This window comes from Ischnura elegans, chromosome 4, assembly GCF_921293095.1.
Source record: "Ischnura elegans chromosome 4, ioIscEleg1.1, whole genome shotgun sequence".
Lineage (NCBI taxonomy): Eukaryota > Metazoa > Arthropoda > Insecta > Odonata > Coenagrionidae > Ischnura > Ischnura elegans.
This window is the reverse complement of record NC_060249.1, coordinates 68,634,534-68,656,446: the sequence shown is the minus strand read 5'-3', so window position 1 is coordinate 68,656,446 and position 21,913 is coordinate 68,634,534. Positions and strand designations below refer to the sequence as shown.

Genomic DNA, 21,913 nt, shown 5'->3' with positions numbered 1-21,913 from the left:
TCTTCAATGTGTTGCCATATTGGATGAACCACGAGGGCTTAATATTTGGCACCCTGAACCTTCATAATTGGACAACCCGGATGGCGTAGTGGTCTGTGCAATGGCCCAGGAATTTTAAGGTCCTAAGTTCGATTCCCGGTCCGGTGAAATTTTTCCTAAAGCAATCAATTTTTATTTCACCACTATTCACGTGCCAGTTGCGTTCAGGTATGCTGAAGAATGCCAGGTTTTTTTTGGCAAATTTATAGGGTTGCGCTTAAAAATTTACATAAATCCTAATATCCATTTTCATAAATTATTTTTTTTAATTTGCTCCCAAATCTTACGGGTATGTTAAAGCATGACAGACACTAAAATTAGTTACCAAAGCTACATGAAACGCAAAACATGAAAGGCGTAACTGTAAAAAAAAACCCGGCTGATAGATCGGCTCTTGGCACTCTTTGCACATACCCTCTGGGCCGATGGATCGGCCCGCTGGTATTATAAGGGTTAATATATACATGACACCCTACCTAACAGGATACGTCGCCCCACGTACCCCAAAATAACCTCGTTGGTATTTTAATTAGGGCCCAGGTGTTTCAACAATTCCCACCAAATCCCAGGCAAGCTCTCAAGGCTGGTGAGAACTTATCTAAGAAATGCGAAACCACGCGTTTTCCTCCCTCGAGCAGGATTCCTGGGTTAACCACCCTCTCCTTTCTCGTTTCGTCTCTGGATAAAGGCCTATCACTCGTCTCAGAGCCCGTGCGTTATTTCTTTTCCTCCTCAACTTTTTTCCCGACGCCATTCGCCAGCTCGTTTCTCCCTCGAGGGACCCCGCCCCTTCCCGCCACTTTTTCCGGCACCGCCCCTTTTATTTCGCCGGCATCAGGGAGAGACGTACTGCGCAGTACAAGGGCATCTGCCGGAGGCTTACTCCCACGCGCTTGACAAATATCTCTCACGCTTTGCCCTCACGCATTCAAGGACTCTGACTGACGTATACAAAGGCTTTTTATTTCATGGTTTTACGGTGAAAATGTAATCCAGAAAACGGAACAGTAAACCATGAAAAAGACATGTGCATATGTTCGACAAAGTCATCGAAAGCGTGAGGGCAATCGCGATATAGTGGAGGAAGATGATCGGTGAAGGACGAAGGCTGCGAAGGTGGTCAGATAAAACTAAAGCGATATTTTATTTGACGAATATCATGCAAAATTAGGACAGAGGGCAACCTTTTCTTGAAAGAACTAGCAACTGCACAATATCGGCGAACTCGGAATAGATGAGTTTTTTGTGCACCATTTTTAATTAAGATAATAGAAAGAAAAATTCGATTTACTTACACAAAGTAAATGCATGTTAATGATGTTGAGCTGCACATTAACAAGGTTAAAAAGGAATGAGGAACAAGAGCGATTTATAAGTTTTCTATCATTTACAGCGTCAGGCAGCGTGAAAGATAGTCGCAATCGTTGTAGAAGGCGTAAATTCTAGTTATACGACTGAGGACTTGATGCAGAAGAATGGCGGCCTGAAATTATTTCCGGATTCTTCGTGAAATGAGATGTCGAGACAAATGAAGAACGATTTCCGTGAAAAGCAATGAATTTTGGCAACCGTGGCAAAATGAATTTTCGCCACGAAAAGCTTATAACGAAAGCAGTGGTAACAATATGCCCTTAAGAGGATAGGAAATATATGCTATTGCCACAATTTGACAATGAAAAAATATTTGTTTCAAACAGGTTTGAAACCCCACTCTCGTATGTTTACAATTCATAGCCCGTTGCATAATTATTATACCAACTCACTCCCTGTGATTGATTGAGCCCAATTACGGTTTTTCTCCAGTCACTACTTGGGAGCGAACCAGTCTTCTAGTTTCACAAAATCAAACTGAATTGTAACCCGCAGTAGCATTATTTATAGTGATATTGCGGCAGGTCTTTTATACATTTTATTTTCGTTATGTCTCATCGAAAGGCTTAAGCATTAATGGTAAAAAATTTACTTCGACGGATCGGCCATTTTACGAGAGAAAGTTAATAAGAGAAAGTGCTGAAGGTGGAATTTTATCTAGTATGAGGTGCGTAATGCATGTAGTATAATTTTTTTCACATACTCTACATACATTTCACTTAAATGATGTTGTTATACAATATCGCGGAAGATATAAATGCAGTTAAAATGATCATCCTCTCCTACTATGGAAATTACCGAAATTCCATTTCGGAACTACTGCGAAAGTTGCGCTAAACGTAGCCATGCTTTTAAAATTCGACTTCAGTATTGCGTCATTATTATATCTTCGGATATGTCTCGTGGTTTTTGTATTATTTGCTCCATAAACCTTGTATTCTTTGTTAAAATTATTCTCCTTTCCTGCAGCGGAAATTACCGACATTCCATTTGAAAACTACGGCGAAAGTTGCGATCAATGTGGCCATACTTTTAAAATTCGACTTTACATTTTTTCATTATTGTATCTTCGGATATTTCTCGTGGTGTTTTTATTATTTGCTCCATAAACCTTGTATTCTTGAAGTGAAGGCAGTAACAGGTTGATCTCCAAGTCAGGTCTGCAGCATCATTCATGTATTACGTTACAGCACCGCTCTCAAACACCGTCTCTCATTCGGCTCACGTCCGCGGCTACATCACTCCACCCTTGGGATCAAATGTAGCCAACTCCTTCCCGTATCTCTTGTGATCTGTTGCGCTCTTCTTATCCTTCCCTATTCAAACCGCACAAACATAATATCTCCTATGCCTCTTCTTAAATTTGCTGCGCATGAAACAGTTTCATCGTTATTTTCGGTGTAACGTCCACAACAGGGTAGTTTCCTTCATCAAAGAAAATGAAATGCAATGATTGCTATTCCTTACCCACCATTAGAGTATTCGTAATATACAAATTATTTGGCTTTAGAAATCCCTGTTTAGACGAATGGCAACGGTCAATTTTAACCTCATTTGAAAAAGGCCAAATTGGCGCAATGCGATTCCGCTCCACGTGACGTCACAAGGACCTAGTTTCTAAACGAGTAGATAGGAGTTTTACATCGTCTGAGATTACTAATGCATGCATGAGGCACCGAGCTTAGGGAAACATCTCTTAATAATCACACATTAAAAATACCTAACTTCGGAAAGTTACCTTCGTTTGATAGGGGAATAATAATCCTTATTTAAGCCAAGCGCTACCAGCTAGCAGGGTACTTAGCTACCTGCTAGCAGCCTGCGTCGTATCAGCGCTCAAGCCTCGCCCCAAGGTCACCTCACAAGGCGGCAGGGGGAACCAGAAATACGTCACACGGACTTTTTCCCATCATTCCTACTTAGCCGTCGCGTTTTCACGCGCTTGAAAATTTTCACTTTTCGTTTAATCGCGAAAAATAGATATCGTCATTCGAAAATCTAAGAGCGTGAAATGCGTTATCAAGGAGTAATAATATTTCGATTTAGGCAATAAAAAAATAATAGGAAACCACCCTATACACGAATCTTTGAATCAGAATCAGTGCGTCCTCACCGTCCTTCCTCTAGTTTTCTATTTAGATAACACAAAATTCCCACTCTACCAGTCTTTTTGCCTGTCGTATTATATTTTTTTAAGTTATGCTATAACCTTAAAATTTCATTAATACATAAAGTAGACTCATGCTAATATTTGCCTCTATATACACTAGAAAAAAATGTCCTCATAATTCCCTCAGATGCTAACTTTTGGATTTCAGAGGTGAGTGTTTAATCTATTAACTATGTAATTTTAAACGTAATACCATAAGTTTTAAAAGAGCAATTCTTCACAAAAGAAGACAAAACACGATTGCCCCAGCGGGAGTGATTCCAGATGATTTTACCGTATTGATGATGGATGCTTAGTTTTGCTTCGAATTTTTTATTTAATCTCTCAATGCCTCACAGAAAATTACTTTATATTTTATTTTCATTTATACGACATTATTTAAAGCATGGGTAACTTATCAGGTACAGTTTTGCGATTTTACGTAGAAATTTCACGTAGATACCTACATCGCCCGATATTTTTCATTTTCTCAACTTACGTTTAAAAGTTAAAATTCCCTTCAGCTTCTTTAATCACTAATTGGGATCATGACCAAGACAAAACTCTAAATCACTCTCACTTCTTTCGTGGATAGGTGAATGTAGGATGAAATACGGCGATAGGAACCTTTAAAAAATCTATTCGTCCCTATTTTATATTCTACCTCGTGAGCAACGGCTAAAAAAATAACTGGGTGCTGGTTTGAATCTCCAAGAATTAATTAATAATACCTGAATTTTTGACTCAGTATGATTGTCATTATATTTGTATTGAGCTAACCGCTTGAATTTAGCAAGTACTTTTGGGTAAAAACCATGCGAATTGTGCTCATGGGAATATTTTCTTCAGATAAGGATGAAAGTCATTCACGAATGACATTTTGCATAGAAAAAAAAGGTTCGATAAATTCCTTTTAAGATTTTTTTAAGACTTAAGTTTTTAAATAGCTTTTACGATCTTGTTTTCGTGATATCACTGGGACCTTCAAAGCTAATGCTTGGTAACTCATTGCATAAAATCATAAATACTTTCGTTTTGAGTACATAACTACGCCATTTTCTTCTTAGATAGGTGATATTTTTGCTGGAGATTTATCCGGCTCAAAACGCTCTTTCCGACGTTCCAGACTTTTTTCCAATTTCCTTTTAACTTTATGATAAGATAACAAGATTAAATAGACCACATAAAGAAACCATTGAAACCTAATTGACTTACGCCTACGCCTGTATCCCATACCATCCTTCTTTCGTATCCTTTTGACCGGTTCCATTCATTCATTCCCTCTGCTACATTCTCCTTTCATCTGCTTTCCACTGCCTCTCCTTATTCAGGCCTTCTCCAGCGTTGCCAAATCTCCATTCGGATGTCACTGCTTGCCTCGCCCTCCCACCGTGGTCCACCCGTCTCCCTCGCTGGTACACGCACACTCAAACTCACTTTAAGCCCCTGACTCGCAGCATATCCTTTCACCGCTCCATCCTGGCTCACACTTTTACCCAGACCCTCTCCTCCATGTTACGGACGCCCTTAACATTCTTCCCCGCCAAAAGCCCTGATACAAAGGACCAGACGGGAACGACTCACAGCGAAGCCTCCATGTATCTCCCCTACACACTCCTTTTTTGTTGCTTCTCTCATAGTGTCTTGTGTTTTCCTCGTTTCCCTTTATACAAATTCCTCCGACTAGGTAGAGCGCTCAAGGTGGCAGCGCAGTAACTAAAAACCTAGGAAAAAAAAACCTCAGCGTCATTACCTTCGCAATTTTCATCATAGTGTTATTTGCAGGACTATGTTATGAATGATGTCAAGTAGCTCTTGAATAGTCAGACTAGAATATAATCATCGTAGCACGGACATCATACGACAACCCTCCGTTTCACCTTATTCCACGGCACTTCTTTAACTCCCAGAGGCTCCTCTTCTCCGTATCCTTTTTGATCTATCTAAGATACTTGTCTTTTAGATTTGCTCTAGGGACCTTTCCATCAATTTTGCCTTCCATTGTGTTTTCTACTTTACTGCTTTGCCACATTACCTGGCCAACTCACAATGTTCTTCTTTGGCGTACAGTGAGTCAAGGTGTCCATCCTTTTCCTATTTTCTATATGCCTTCTTCGCTTCTATATTAAGATAGTAAAGTTCCCTTTTTTAGTTCCCTTGTGTAGTTCCCTTGATTAGTATTCAAAGAGTATAGTATGAGAAATGGAAAAGTTTAGTTCTTTGTGATTTTATTAGAGCCCTTATCCAGCTTTCTCTCCTCTCTTCCTACTGGGTATTACATTTAATGGAAATTTCAACTAAAAGAAACAACCTGTGGCAAAAAAAAAACAATCACATTAAATTTAGCGGAAGACTTTTCTGGGATTTCCAGAGAAGCACATTTTTTTCAAGATTGGCAATTCTTATTTGGAAAAAGCAGGAAAAACTTACTTTTGTGGCCAGTGACCATTATATCACCTTAAATTTAAAATATTCTGCTTATTGCTTGTAATTATGAAAAAAATTCCCTCATTTTATTGAAAAAAGCTACCTTGGGTAATTTTATTCACCATCCGGTGATATTCCCAAATTTTTGTCACTGTAAATTTTCCACGTTCTGGAAACCTCGTGATCAGAGATGAAAATGACTCTATACCTATTTAAACGTCAGAATATGTACCCAAAATCACGAATACCCGGATATTAGGTAGTTAATTAGCATTATTATCATTTCCCCCAATGGATTTTATCCCCTAAATGTAGTTGGTAAAATCAGCTAACTCAACGCAGGTTGTCCTAGGTAATTTTTTTTCAGATGGGGATAACGTCATTCACGAATGGCAGTTTTTATTTTAAAAGAAAAATTCCTTTAAATATATTCTTTAGTATATACCCAATATTAAAGCTACTAATCAAAGGATATATATCCGTCTCACATCAATATGTGGAGTCAGGTCTTCTTCCCGCCCTCTCCCCTGGAGTATTTCACTCTATCATACTTCCAGCAGAACCATTCGTATTCAGGCTATTCTTTTTCTTCCGTATCTCCATCCCACCCTCTCAATTCGCGGCTTACCCCTCCTCCCCTCACTCTCGAGGTCTTCTCCCCCTCCGCCCTCTCCCCTGCTTCTCCACAGCCCACACAATGCTCTTATCTCTCGACGTTCCACGTCCAAAATTTCGATGGAAATCCAGCTTTCTCTCCTCTCCTCCTCCTTTGTGCTTTTCGTCGCGCGGGTATCATTTCTTCCGTGGCTATTTCCTTTGCTCGGTCCCTTTCATTTGCGAGCCTTTCTCTTTCCAAATTCGTCGTGGAGATGATACATGTATGCACAGGATTCATGCGGAGATTAGCGGAGGACCAAAAGAGGTTTCTGGTCGTCTGGTCTCGGTTGTGATTGAATCAAAGGTATTCTATCAATTTTTGTTAGGTTCTCGTGGACAATTATTCTATTCATCCCGGCCTGTAAACCTTCTCTCGTTAATTTCATTAAATAGTGGGCTTAATGAGGGAAGTGGGCTCACTAAATTCACTCACATGAATGGGCGTACCGGAGAAATTTTGCCGCAAACACAAATTGAATTCTTATTGTATTTTTTGGATGAAAATAATGATTTAGGTGTTACAGTTGCTTATTTTATCGCTTGACTCTAAAAGTAAGTCACTAATCACGTTATTACGTATCTAGGTTCTGTTTATCTTCGTCTCTGATTTACATAGTCTCTTAACAGTGTATTTACGGTGTTTTATGTTCCATTCGATTCTTCACCCGCTATTTTATGTTTTGAATATGACTGTTAGCGCTGTTTACAATGTCATTTATCATGGCATCAGCAATAAACAAGTGACTTACGTCCTCTTTTCTCTGGCTCTTCAAACTGTCTTCAATGACACCTAGCTAATGAGGCGTTCGGTGGATAATTTATCCTCATGTAGGAAACACTGCTTCATTACATGGAAAATTAAATACTAGGGGCACTTGCATTAATTACAAACGCCCACAAGCGGAGAGATTGGAAATTTAAATATGCGGAAAATTGCCGACGCGCTCAGCGGAGGGAACGTGTCATAAGGCCTGTTTTCCTTCATTATATCTCTGTATCCTTCTACTGAGTTTCCTTCCTTCCCATACGTCTAAATCTATTTTAAAGTGATTTTTCTGGCAGGTATGACGTTAACACGCTGTATTCAGTGTGAGCGAACAATTTAACGCGGTTAACGTGTTTTTTTTTCTCGGTTCAATGATTGTGAGAATTCAAGGATAAAAACAAAAAATAATATTTTGATAAACAGTAGTAGTAACATTTTCTTAAATGTTGCGGTTACAAGTAACGTTGCTCATTATGCTATCGTCCCTGGTAACTCAATTACGTGGAAGCAATACTTCTAAAATCAGAAGACGCTGAAAAGGGTCATCGAAAATTAAGAGTGACTTACAAGTACAAGTTACTTACATTAGATCTTACAAGTTGCAGGTAGGGCATATGTAATAATAAATGTCTGCATAAAGGCATTTCCAGCAACGGTTACATTTTCAAATTTTATCATTCTCTCCAGCCCTGCGTTCATTCCATCTAATCCAATTTTCTCTATATGGTCACACCTCCCCTCCCCGTGGTCTTATAACCCCATGAGCTGAAATTTGCTTTCATGCTCTATTGAGCCATCGCATGGGCAGCGTCGAAATTCACCCTTGCGTATATAGGTGGTTTTTAAGTTAACCTCGCTCCAATTTGGAATCCTGCTGATTTCGATTGGACTCCTGAATTTTTTAGCTCATTTTTTAATTCAAATTGGCACCGTACAAGTCAATGCCTGCTAGGTCACAAAAAATTATTTCTTCAATTTTCAAAAGGCATGCATGTTTCTAATATCTCCTGCGTCAGATTTATATTAATTAGTGAAAATATATTTCTACGCAATGAAAGTAATCCCTGTGATAAATCGAATATTTTTAGTCACGTCTTTCGCAGAACTTAACTTTTATGGCAGAATGACACAGGGAAATGAAATAAGTGAAACTTAGTTAATCTTTCGCAATGTATCACTCTGAAAATGCAGCATCGTAATTACCCTTGTCACCCCTAACTATAGGCAAGAATATATATTTTAATTTTATGACGCCAGCTCCCGCCTATGGCTTTAATTTACTTGGAGTGTTTTGAAAAATCTTTCACTCTATCAGTTTTTTGCGAGGGAATGAAATTACCGTGAAAGTATATCTGTCACATATCAACGCCACTTCGCAAGTTTTATGGAAATATAATTAGGCTTCATTCTATACTTTTTGGAAACACTCTAGTAAGTGCCCCACATGTTTCTTTGGTGGTTATTGCATGGGTTGGGTCCGATATGGGTTCATGCCTGATTTATTGAGGATCAAAGAATCTTCCGCTTTAAATACCTGATGGTTATTAATGGCAATCGATAAACTCATTATTCAAAGGCTTGTATCTATATCCCTGGCTACGTGAGTATATCGTAGCTGTAAATTTATACCTCACGTTATAAAAATTAGTTTTTTTTTTTAATTTTCAGGTTTTTTACAGACATGGGTTAAAGTTGCTCTCCCGCCGCGAATGGGAGTAAAAATAAAATTATCGATTTTTTTGCTTTTGACCATTTCGATCTTCCTCAATCTCAGTTTCGTGTGCATAAAGCTTTTTTTTGGGATTGGCCTTGTTCCGTCACATCCCTTTGATCCTGTGAGGAAATGACTTTCAACCTTTCAGTGGCGGAATACTTTTTTTTTTTGAAGCGGCACATCCTCGTGGGCCGCTCTCGCCGCCTGAATAATATACCGTTGTTTGTTTCTTTTAAAGGTTAGCTTAAAAATTTTATCTGCGGGACGAGGTTCACTCTTGTTTGCCCACTGCTTTGATCGGATTAACCCTCGTAACCCGTGCAAAAAATTCAGGAATATAACGTTGTTCTCCCACAATATGAATTATGCGCGTAATTTAGTTCATTTTCTGGGAACTAATGGACGTGCGTGTTATGCATGAATACAAATACTATATTTCCCTTCAATTTTTAATCTCAAATTTTGCGAGACCTTTTGTGATTCATGGTTGGAGAAACGAGTGAAACGCCGGAAATATTTATTCATTACGGAAAAAATATTTAGAAATAAATTTTCTGTAGTCATTTCAAGGAAATTAATTTATTATATGTAGTAGATATTCGGGTGGCTTTTCTAAATGGACTAAATTCTTTTTTTATTATCAATCATATGATCTCCATACTTTTTATTAAATTTGTACGCATAGTCATTTTCTCTATGAATTTCTTATCTACTTCATTATCCAAACGGAAAAGTTTTTTAAATGAAGGAGAATTAAAATTTATATCGTTGGAGTACGTCATAGTTTTTATGCTCTCCGTCGATAGAACAAAAGGAAATTGTAGCTATTGCATATTAATTTGGGAGGAGGAAAAGGTGTGGTGGTTCTCATAGTGCTCCGTGTAAACTGCATTTGCGAGTAGAATGCCGTACATAATAGTAATAATATTCTGTTAAATGCTTTTTAAACAGAGTTAAAACAATTTTCTTCGTTTCTTACTTCAAATAAAACTGTTATCGTAAGAATATAAATTCATAAATAACTTCATATACCCTGTAAGAGGTGTAGGAGAATAATCATGTGATGTCTTATTGACGTGATTAGTACCTCCAATACCACCACCGCAGTCTACTGAATTGCCTCTAAGATCACAAAATGGCTCTGAGGTGCATTTTTAGTGATGGAAAAGTAACACAAAGGTGGATTCTGCAATTACTGTGAGGCATCGAGGTATCCAAGATACTTACAGAGATTTTACTTTAAGTCTCTGTAACCTCATTTGAGGCCCACGAGATATCTCAGATATGTGCTTTCACTACATTGGGAGGTGATCCACATCATATAAATCTGAGAAAATGTCCGAAGATAGGAAAACACGAATTCAAATTCTAATTGGAAAGAGAAAAAAATATTTACACAGATTTTTTGATTAACTACGCAATCGCTTACGGATTGGAGAATCGGTGTTGACCTTCCAAGGACTATTTTTAGCGTCTGCCGCTTCTAGTAAACACTTATTCTCCTCCTTTGATAGTTTATTTACTCGAACGTGTCCTTTTCGAGTGGCTATATTTTATTTGCTTCTCTCCTACCACACAGCATAACGAATTTCATTTAAAATCCTATCAATGTTCATGATAGACATTCTGAATAACTATAAAACTTTCAGGATTGGAGAACTAACATTGACTCAACGTTTAATGTAAACGGGACAGAGTGGTCATTCTGAACGATCAGTAAAAGTTGATTATCAATATCCAATACAATCTTTTTTGGATTTCGTGTGGATAGTTATCCCACCTATTAGTATAACTTACATATAAACGATATAAAAAAAATTGACCAGGTAATTCCATTCGGTTTAAATGTAATTATTAAATTATTTCAAAACGCCATGTACACTAAATATCAAGGTTATAAGTACTTGTTTAAAAACTTTCTGCGTATAAATACTGTAATCAGTACAGTTGAAGGCTGACCGAATACCGTAAAATAGGAGTTCGGCTTAAATTTGAAAGAAGTAAACACCCGTTAAAACGAGTTTTTCGATTTACTGATATGAGAATAGGTGTTGACCCGCCAAGAATAGTTTTAGCCTTCTAACTTCCCAGCTGCAGTAGATGTCCACTGACAAACATACGGACACTTTTGACAAGCTCGTGGACACACAGCTTTTCCACCCTTACCGCTATCATCTTTTTTTCTCGCGAGCGGAACGGGGAAAACTTGTGTGCCTGTGTCCATTTCCTCTGACCCTTGAGACTGTGCTCTTTTTTACGGCTCTCGTCGTCTGCGTGCACTTAAGTCCTCGGGCCATCCCATTTATTCCGGCCCATCAGGCACCGTGCTCTTCAGTCTCGCTTCCACGTCCCTTGTTTTTTGTCACCCCATCTCATAACCCTTCCCCCTCTGCGAAAGTCACCCGGATTCTAACTCGAATCCCACCGTCTCCCTATAGTCAATCACCCGGTCATTGAGTCAAAACCCACTCGTCTAACCACATTTCACAAAAAATAATGGGAAATTATCGTGATTAAGGATTTATTTATTTATTCAACTTGATCAAATACAGAATATCTGACAATTTATCGTGAAACAGTAACGAGATAATGATGGATATAAGTAAGAATTTTAAAATATAAACAACAATGAAACAATAAAAACATAAAAAATCAACGGAAATATGAAAGGGAAAGAAGGTGGAGTTTAGTTTTTTTACGGATATATGGCACATAGCAATGTCAGATAAGAGTAGGAAAGGATCGACAATATATGATAGAGAGTTAAGAAGGGAGGAGTGGCGGTACTTTACCAATTTTATGGATCAAAAAATTGTATTGTTTCTTTCAAAATTATCTGTGTTTAGTTTTCAGTTACCTGCTAAATTAAACCAAATACTACTAAACAAATGCGTCTAGATAAATTCAAATGTAAACTGGCACGTTAAGGTGAATGGATAGCTAATCGGCTGAAAATCAGCTATAAAGTCGAACCCACTAGCCTTACCACCTCACACATGTTACCGCTTATATTTTTCCATGGCACTTCATTATAACCCAATGACGTGAGTCAAACTCTTCCGTTTGTGCCTCTCATTTATTTCCCTTTGAAGTATTTGTCGTTGTACAGCACTAATGAAAAATAATTATAACCGCATCTTTATGAAAATATTCATGAGGAAAATAGTATTTTCTTGGGAAAATATTTATTTTTGGTTCATAAATAAAACATTAAATAAAATAATAACTGTAAATCATAGCCGCATGTACATGCGCATATTCATGTGAAGAACCTTTCCTACGTTTTCTCGAATCATTCAATACAAAAATTTCATTTATGAGTTTAAACTCGTAGCTTAGCCCTTCGCTTTTTGACACCCGATTTCCTCCTCGTTCATGGTTGCCTAAGACAATCGGAAAACCTATTTTTGAGATAATAATTCCTCACAACTTTAATTTACATTTGGATTTCCTAACTTTGGACACATTCACATATGTAAATTGATAGCTCAACTTAATTATCGGAAGGAAATGTGTTGCGGACGCATGCTCTGTTCTTCGACGCACGGCGGACATTTCCTCAAGCAGATCACCCTTGGCCAAGGGCAATCAATCAGATATTAAACCAAAGAAAGGTATTTTATTTTGGACAATTATTCAAGCAATCAGATGGTGCTTAAGGTATTACCGCTTCCTCCGTCTCTCTCTTCGTTTAGATATTTTAACCAAAATTTCATTTCCACAAAACAGTCGATCACTGTTTCATATCAAATAGAAAAATGTCTCCTATTCCCAACGAAATCATAATAGCAGTAGGTAAACATACTCTTCTTTGGGATATTATGAATTGAATTTATATCAGATTATATGTATATCATTCATACTACATGTTTCCTCTTAGTGTATTTTGACGATTAAAAGTTTATTAACACCGAACTTTCATTAAACATGTGTACAAATATTTAACTGTAATGGAGAATGAAATTAACTGCTTTAAATAGTATTTGGGGCTTAATATAAAAAATATAGCAATAATTTAAAGCTGTGGATATCTATAAAGAAAGCACAATGGAACCTAGTTTTTCAGTGTTTTTGCAGCGCAGATATTCAATTGATATTTCATTGAAAATTCAATCAGAAATAAACTTTTTGACGTATTTTCAAATTAATATTTTTTTCAGTAAATGATTAATTGTTGAAATTAATGTTTAAATTGACTTCGATCCTCAAGTATTCCGCAGTGACAATGGCCCAGGTAATTTTTAATGAAACTGTCATTCATATAACTCATTTTAAAGGGTACCACTCATTACTACTACTCATTTTTCATCCAATTCTTTTGATAGCATAACCTCCTGCACTAGTCGCCTTCTTGTGTGTATGCCTACTATTTTCAGGAGACTAATTGACAAATAAACAAATTAATGCCATGTCATATCTGCTGTAGACACGGCAGCACGCCTAATTAAAGCAATTTAGCCATTTGATGGAGTTGTCTCTCTTTCCTGCCATCATTCCAATCGATTGAATTCCTGTAAATATTGGCTCAGTCGGTGGATCAGGCTTAAATGATTTCTCGCTGTGGATGATCGGTTTCGACGCTCAATCCATATGCGGGAATGGAAAAATTGTCTAGTTTGTCCACGCAAAATTTAAAATGTCATTGAAAAATTTGCCAAAAAGGGAATTTTTGGGTACGGTTTTAGTAGAGGAAATATAAAACCTAAAGATGATTGATGAAAGATGATAATGAAAACCAGGTAATATGGACTTGGGCAAGATTTCTGATATCATACATCATTTAATTTTGTTATAAAAGTGAGAGACGGAATGAAAGTCCAATTTCCCACTTTTGTCCCATGCTTTATAAGGTCTTTCAAGGGAGTTAAGATATTTAAAAAAGTTGAAAATGAATCAAAGTTCCAGGGCTTCAATAATTTCTCTTGATAAAAATCTTATCTAGCTTTTCTCGTGTACCTTCTGCTCTCACATCAACGTATACCGGTACCAATTTCGGAAATTTGTGGAGAATTTATTCATCGACGAAAATCCTTATCAAGGTTTGATGTTATGGTTTTTGTCCTGGAAAAACTGCTGCTCAACTTGATTATGAAGCTTTCGAATATTTTTTACCATGAAATCAATGTGACTTTGGGTAGATTTCTACACGTCATGTATTTATACATTCAGTTGTGTATATACGTGCTTCGGAAGTAGTGTAAATTTTCCTACGTACAAGTTTAGAAAATTTGTGGAGAAAATGTTTTCATCGTAAAAATTTGCAATTCTTATGGATATTTGAAGAAAAGTCCCAATTCTGCGCGAAGAAATGTTCAAAGTGATTTCCCAGCTTACGATTTATGTATCCCCTTTAATACTCTGTGAGTTTCTGAAGGAAAACTCTTCGTTTAATTGGGGAAAACAAATATTTTCGCATTATATCCCTCCCTCGTCTTTTCGTTTTTTTTCAGCTCCCCCGAGATTTGAGCATTCGAGCATGGCTTAAGTTTTCTTCGTCTCTTTTCCTCAGCTTTTGCCTCCTTCCTCTTCACTCAACCTCTTCCCCAAGTCACCCAATCCTCGACGACAGACCATTTCGCCCTTGCTGCCTCTCCTCCCTTCCGATCTTTTCTCTTTTCCATTCGCCGAGACTCGCTCGCAGCCCATCCAGACCTCATTAGTGAGCCCACGCTTTTTTTTATATTTTTTTGCACCCCCTGTTACATTCACCGCTCCGAAACCTGCCCATTTCCCTCTCGCCTCCTTTCCCGTGAGTTCAAAGGTTAAGTGAATATGCGAGGGTGAATGAGAGGGGGCTGGAATTCGAGTCGAAATGGAAGAAAGTTTTGGTTGAGGCCGGACGCGGATAATGGGGGTCAGAGACTTCAGCGCTGGTTTAGTTTATAATCGGAAAGGAGGAGGAGGGTGGAGTAGTCCATTGGGTGGGCTGCGAACCAAGCGAACAGGAATCGTTGTGGGAACTAAGTCGGCCTAGTCAGTGGTGAACCTTTGGCAAGGTTACCGTGAAATGCAAGAGCAATGTAACATCCAAGGGCAGTGAGTGTTTTCCTCCAACAATGGAGACCTAGATCGAGTTTTATTTTTTTATTTTAACAGTAAAAAAAACAAGTTCGATGCGAATTTTTGTTTCTATGCCATGGCCACGATTGCAATAGAAGATTCACCAGTCGGTGTCTAGATATATTGTCACTCACCGTGCATTTAAATAGCTTAAGTTTCCTCTTGCGTCTTGTGGAACCCCTGAAGTCACAGAATACTTATCAGGTATATTTTTCCTGTAATTAACATTTTGTCTTTCTGTCGATTATGCATGAGTGCAGCCAATGTAACAAAGTAACATTTCAATCAAGTGGAGTTTTTTGATCAACTGTTGTGAAAACTCGCCACTCAAAAGAGTATGCTGAACCTTCAATAATTGCTATAACCAAAATTATGCTCATGAGAAAAGAAGTCTCTTTGAGAAACTAATAAATGTGAAAGATACGTAACATTTTTTGGCATTTCTTGATTATTTTTGTTATTTTATTTTGATTTTTATTTTATTATTTTGTTAACTCTGTAATTTCCTTTTTGGGTGCACGTAAAAGTCAATAAATAATTTTGAGCGAAAAAATATAATTTAAAACATATCTACTTGACGCAGTTTTCTACGCCACAGTCGGGAATTCATCCCTGGACTTCGTCCATCTGCCGAAATTAAATGCATTGCTGGTTGCGTATCCTTCTATGCAGCTGGCGTAGTGCCAGTTCCCCAGGGCCACACCACCATTCAATAACCGCTCCTTAATCCCCCTGCATGTTTACCATGTCCTCTTTAGCCATCTCCCTCGTCTGCTCTCCCCGCTATTCCTCCTCGTTTTCTTTTATTTTCCCCTTCCTCGACATCAATTTCCACCAAAACGTCGATACCCATCCATCCATCTTACCATCTCATGAATTCGCTGTGATTTTTGAGGGGTCGATTCATATTCTCTCTCTCTCTCTCTCTCCCTTCCCTTGTGTGGGTGGAGAAATTCAATGACGAGTTTTCATTCTCAGGAGAAGACTTTCTTGCTCTTATCCTTTTGATTCTTTGCTGGAATTCCAAAATGATTGATCGTGTTGGCTCTAAAACGGCGAAATTTATTTGGGGGTTTGTTCAGATGGTCTTAAGTATGACATTCATATTTTTGAGTTTGGAGAAAGAAACCTTGTGATGAAGGAAGCTAAATTGTTACCGGCTTGAAATTTAAGTTAAAAATTAGGAATATATCTCATCAGTGAACCGATAAGTGTGCGACTTATTTGATAAGGGTATTTAACTTTTTCTGAGCCATTAATTACATAACTAAAGGCTGAGTAGCCGGCTTCATTGTACACAAATAGGAAATAGTTTAATTTTTAGGCGGTTTATTTTTAAGTGCTTATTTGATTATTGTTTGTATTGGTTTTCCTATCCGTATTTCGAGCGACGTTTGTCCCATCAAAACATATGGAGAAGCCACCACGAGGAGCTACCAAGACCACTGGATTTAAGTTTTAAAGAAGAGACTAAATTGGGCTAACTAAATTGGCATAATTCAGCACATCCTGCAAATCGGAGAATGTTCCTCATCAGATGAAAAATCTATATTTTTTACCGCATTTTATGTCGGTAGTAGGGTCAGCAAAGGAAAATGAAAAAAACAATATGTGTATGTATTCGTATGTGAGATAAACAATATCGTGATGGGTGTTTTGGTTTCAAACCCGCTAAAAAGAGATATTAGTTCAGTCTTATTAAGAACCTTATCTCTACATATAGAAATTTTTTGCTATAGTCGCCTATTCGAAGGAAATTTGTAATGTATTCATGGATCTAATTCAAATGATCACAGGTTCAGGACTTAATGACATATACCTCCCAGTCCATTTTTATGATTTGATTATCTTAAATCCATATAATTTTGATGATTTTGAAAGATATGAATACTCCAAGAATCACTTCATCTTGTTTTCCATGGTCCCATAATTATAACTTGGAGCCTTTTTGTATAAAAAGAACGCCCAAAGGCAAGCAAGGTCTATGTCCTCGGTATGTTTGAAGAAGACCTTTAATTTTTACTTCCCGAGAAAAGGAAAAAGGGTGCCCATGCGAAGGGAAAATTATCTCTTTTTCAATGAGCATCCACCAGCCAATCTATTTTTTCCTCTCAATCTCGTGGTCGTAACAGCAAAAATCAGCTAAGTATTCTTACCATCCTTCCATATGGGATCTTGTCTTTACAGTCGTTTTCAATGTAATCAAGGCTGAGGAAAGAATTCAATATTCAAGTATTCCACCAAGTATCCATGAAGCATTTTGCGAATCACCATAGCCTGTGCCTCCTACCCCTCTTAAAAATTCCCCCATCAGTTGGCAATGAGATCTATTCCCTTTCATCCTATCCATAAATTCTGTTATCTTTATCCCCGTCCTCCTGCAACTTTTAATATTGTGAAATTGAATATATTATATGAATTTTAAGTGTTATAATATAGTAATATAGATTTAATTGGAAATATTTCAAACGAATCAACCTAGTGTTATTCTCTTTTCAGGTGAGTCTGTCGAGAGATGGTTCCTCATCTCGTGCCCATTAAGAAGGCCTGACTGTAAGGGTGAGCATATTACCTCTCTCAATGGTGTCATTGTTTTTTTTAAACCACTCGTAGTGATCTACTCCGTTGAAACTCGAGATTGGTGAATGTGGAGAATTTTTTGAACCAGTTGGTCGGTGGAATTGTTTTAGTAAATATAGTTTTCCTTCGTCTTCGTATTTATGAAAGAAGTGTTTTGTGACTCCACTTTCCATAACCTTTACCGCCTACCTAAAATTACTCCCACTGAAACAATTTTCAACATGATTCAGTGCTCTCCGGGCTTATTATATCATGTACCGATACATGATCAAACGTCATAGCTACCGACTTCATGACACGAATTACCCCGTGCTATGACAGAATAGTCTTTCATAATTACTTTCGCCATCTCCTTCCCGCTTAGTAATCTCTTCGTCCAAACATATCCTCCTTGAGAACCATATTAGTTTCCTCTCTCCAACCAATTCATTCCATCTATAATTCCATAATCTTCCTTTCCCTATTCCTACCCAAATTAATGCTATTAAATTTTAGATACAGCCATCGGAAATTTTTGGACGACAGATTTTTTTGTCTGATGTTTCAATTTTAGCAGTTCATCATGAATAATTTTTAATATGCATACAGAAAACCTGCAAGGGTCCTCCTTCCTCAATTTACAATCATATATATTATTTTTTTGGATGAACTCCTCTCATATCAGCATTTTAACATCACTTTAATGGCTGCGTCGTTTCAGTTGCGAACGCGTGGAATTTATTTGTCATTATTAATGCATAATTACAATAGCTTTTCTTTGTGAGAACAAGGAGATGCTATCGTCATTTCTTCATCATCGCTCCAATAGGATTACGTACATCAGTTCAAAAATAGAAATGTTTGCGTTACTAATGCACCCTATTATGCGGAGAGTGGAACATTTGAAGTGGGTTCTGTCCCTCGTTCCCTCTTCACCTTCTCCATTCTCCTTCACGTCCACATCTCGAATTCTTCCGATCCTTCTCAACCTCTTTTCTCCGAGAAAGTTTTGAGGAAGACGGAAAGGGAAGAATAACGCACTTGGAGTGAACATGATCTGATGAAATACATCCGGGCCAAGGGTGCGGGAGCATAAAAAGTTTTTGCGGCAGATCTGTGTCTCCGATTGGAAGTGGTGGAGGAGGTTTGACTCTACGGACGTATTTTAGGACCCCCGGATCGAGATGGAACCGACAAATGAGCTCTCTGCTGTCAATCAATCAATAATAATTGGTTTATATGCTCTATCCCGGAGTGCGGCTCTCATATTGCATTTCCCCGATTTCTCCGGCATGTCGTCTCATAAGCCCCACGTCGAATTCCTAATTTAATTCATTCGTATTTTTTATCTATTTTGCGGTTTATTGATTGCGGCCTTTTTTGACGGCACATTTCGATTTTCTGACGGTTTATTTTCAATGCATCACAAATATTTAATATGCATACGACCGATCCCCAATTGACCTCTCTCCATATATCTGAATTTACAAATACATTGATTATATTTTGGGGGAAATCATATAATATCAGCATTTTATGTCCACCATAATAGGCTAACTGAAAACAAATATTATTGCTCCAGCAATTGTATTCAGTGGATGGGTTCCAGTCCCTGAATATCTCGATAATTTGTGAGAATTAAATTTATATCGTTCATATAAAATTAATATCTTTTCACGGGATAGGATGTTTTTGAACAATCCATCAATTTATTTGGATATCATCTGAATTTTTTCAACTATCAAGGGAAATTGTTGTAAAGACAAGATGGGAATCAAGAATAGGTTTGGAAAATTAATATGCCGAAAATAAATATAATCTTTACTCAATGGTATTATTGCTTCAATTCAATCCCGCTTTTTAGTTATCATCTCACTAACAAGCCTTTTTTCTCCTCCTATGTAATATTTTCTATGAAGAATTTTCATAAGTTTCTTTTCCATTTTTTTCTTTTTACTCATTGTCATATACAATTAATGATATAAACTTATGTTAGTGATGGGGATCGTGGTGTTGTACTTTATTGTATTGTAAAGTATCGCCAAAGTCAATAAGAAATCAACGATTTTGACTCACGTTTGGTGTAAAATCTTCCGCTGATGTAGAAATTAATTTCTCTTCTTCCAATTGTATTTCTACCGTAAATTTCATTTGGAGCCCTTTCGCTGAAACATGAATTTCCGTCCTCAAATCGAAAAGTGTTATTTTTAATTAAGGGTTTTCATCCTTTTTAAATACCATTAGGTATTCTGAAAATTTATTCTTCTCTGCGGAACTTAATTTACTTATTACATCCGTTAGATTGGCTTTCCCAATCACGCTTCTTGCACAAATCGCTCCGGCATCTATAATCTTCCGCGCAAAAGTTTACTAAATTCGGTGCTAGCATTTCAGATTCTAAAACTCGTCTCACTTTTTAAATCATCTCTCGAAATTCAAATTGTGAACCTTCATTGCGTTTTGTAGGTTTTTAATTGAGTTCTGCCCGAATAAGTTGGGTTTAATACAAAATCTCAGGAAGTTTAGTTGCCCATTGACCTATACTATATAATAATATAATAATTGTTTATTACTCCAAAAAATAAAAGTACAGAATAGAATTAATACATAAAACGGAGTAACTTTAGGTAGCCATTAAGGACAACCTGTTTTTTTGCTACCATCATTTGCATAGGGTCATGCTGACGTATAAACATTTGAATTGAAGCAAGCACAACATTTAAATTGAAGCAAGCACAACATTTGAATTGAAGCAAGCACAACATTTTAATTGAAACAAGTAAGTACATATATTACATGGTATTACATCATAGAAAAAAATCCTCCACATTTTGCATTCTAAACAGCCAAGACTGAATATTTTTCATAATTACGTTATTATTTTTTGCTTTCAGACATGATACGGGTAATAAGTTGTGCACTTTTGGCCCTATAAACAAGAAACAACGTTTATACAGCGTAAGGTTAGTCCTAGGTAAAGTAGTACGTGATCTTCGTAGGGTGAAGGAAGGATGGTTGTATAATAATAACCCCGTATTTCCACTTCTCATGAAAAATCGACGTAAAACCTTGTAAATGAAAAGATGTCTCAAGGGAAGCAACCCTATACTATAAAATAAAGGAAAGGAACTTTCAATACGGCTCTTTTTTAAAATTACTCTAATAAGCCTTTTTTGCGATACAACCTTTTATATCTATATCGATTAGTAAAAGCATGGTACCGATGATTTCTAAAATACTTGAATCTCGAGTATTTCAGTTCCGTATAACCCATTATTCCCCAGACTGTATGCAGGGCTTTTAACTTCGGTTGTTTCGCGTTTTCCGATCTACTTTGGCGTAATTAAGATGAATTTTTTGAATAAAAATATTTTCATCATACTATAAGATTTTCATAATGTTGCGTATACGCGACGCTGGGAAAACTCCAGTTAAAATAAATACAAAAAAGTAATTTTAAAATCTTAGGTTACATCCTTTATTTTTATCTTGATTTGTACACTCGGCATCTTCGCCGGGAGTTATCGGTATTCCTTCGGAGGAAATTCCCCATTCTGCCTTTCAACGGACATGCTGGGGTATGTCATTTTTCCTGGGTGTCTCGTATGTGCGCATCGATTTTTATACCAAACGCCATCAGTCGTAAAAATTCAATTATATTAATGAAAATGTTGGTGAAAATGACAAAATTAGAACTACAGATTCTTTAAAAAAAGTCAGTAAATCGAAGAAAAAATTATTCTGAAGTAGTAAATTTCTGGGAATTAGGATTCAATAACGTTGCGTTCACGCAACGGTGGGGATTAATGGGTTAATGTAATAAATAACCTGAAATTATTTTCCATATCCAGACTAACATTGAAGTATTCTTATTTCATACACTAATTGTGAAACAGAAATACTTGCTATAGAAATTTTTATATACATTGGTGGTCCATAATTATGGCCCATAATCATACATATAGGCCTGTTTGAGTTATTTTTATTCTCATACTTTTACAACTTTCATCAGCTGCACCTAAAATCTATGTACAATAAAAACGGTATTTATGGAGACTGCATTTTCTTAGTCATCCGAAAGTATATTTTCCTCTTCTGTTTTCAGACCTCAAATCTAATATTCCGCAAGTTCTCTCCGCAAAGCCGAAACAGATGAGTGCTGTAATCCGAG

The 21,913-nt window shown here is 37.1% G+C and overlaps 1 protein-coding gene across 5 annotated transcripts in view; it reads left to right on the top strand.

Moving 5' to 3' along the window:
• Positions 1–21,913, top strand: part of LOC124157651 (synaptotagmin 1) — a 271,133-nt gene that overhangs the window by 199,581 nt on the left and 49,639 nt on the right. The window contains exon 1 of one of the 5 annotated variants that reach the window (XM_046532569.1): positions 17,725–17,742. The exons of the other annotated variants lie outside the window; for them this stretch is intronic. The gene's annotated coding sequence lies outside the window, so the exon portion shown is untranslated. Of the gene's footprint in view, positions 1–17,724; positions 17,743–21,913 lie in introns of those variants that run through there. 5 annotated transcript variants of the gene reach the window in all.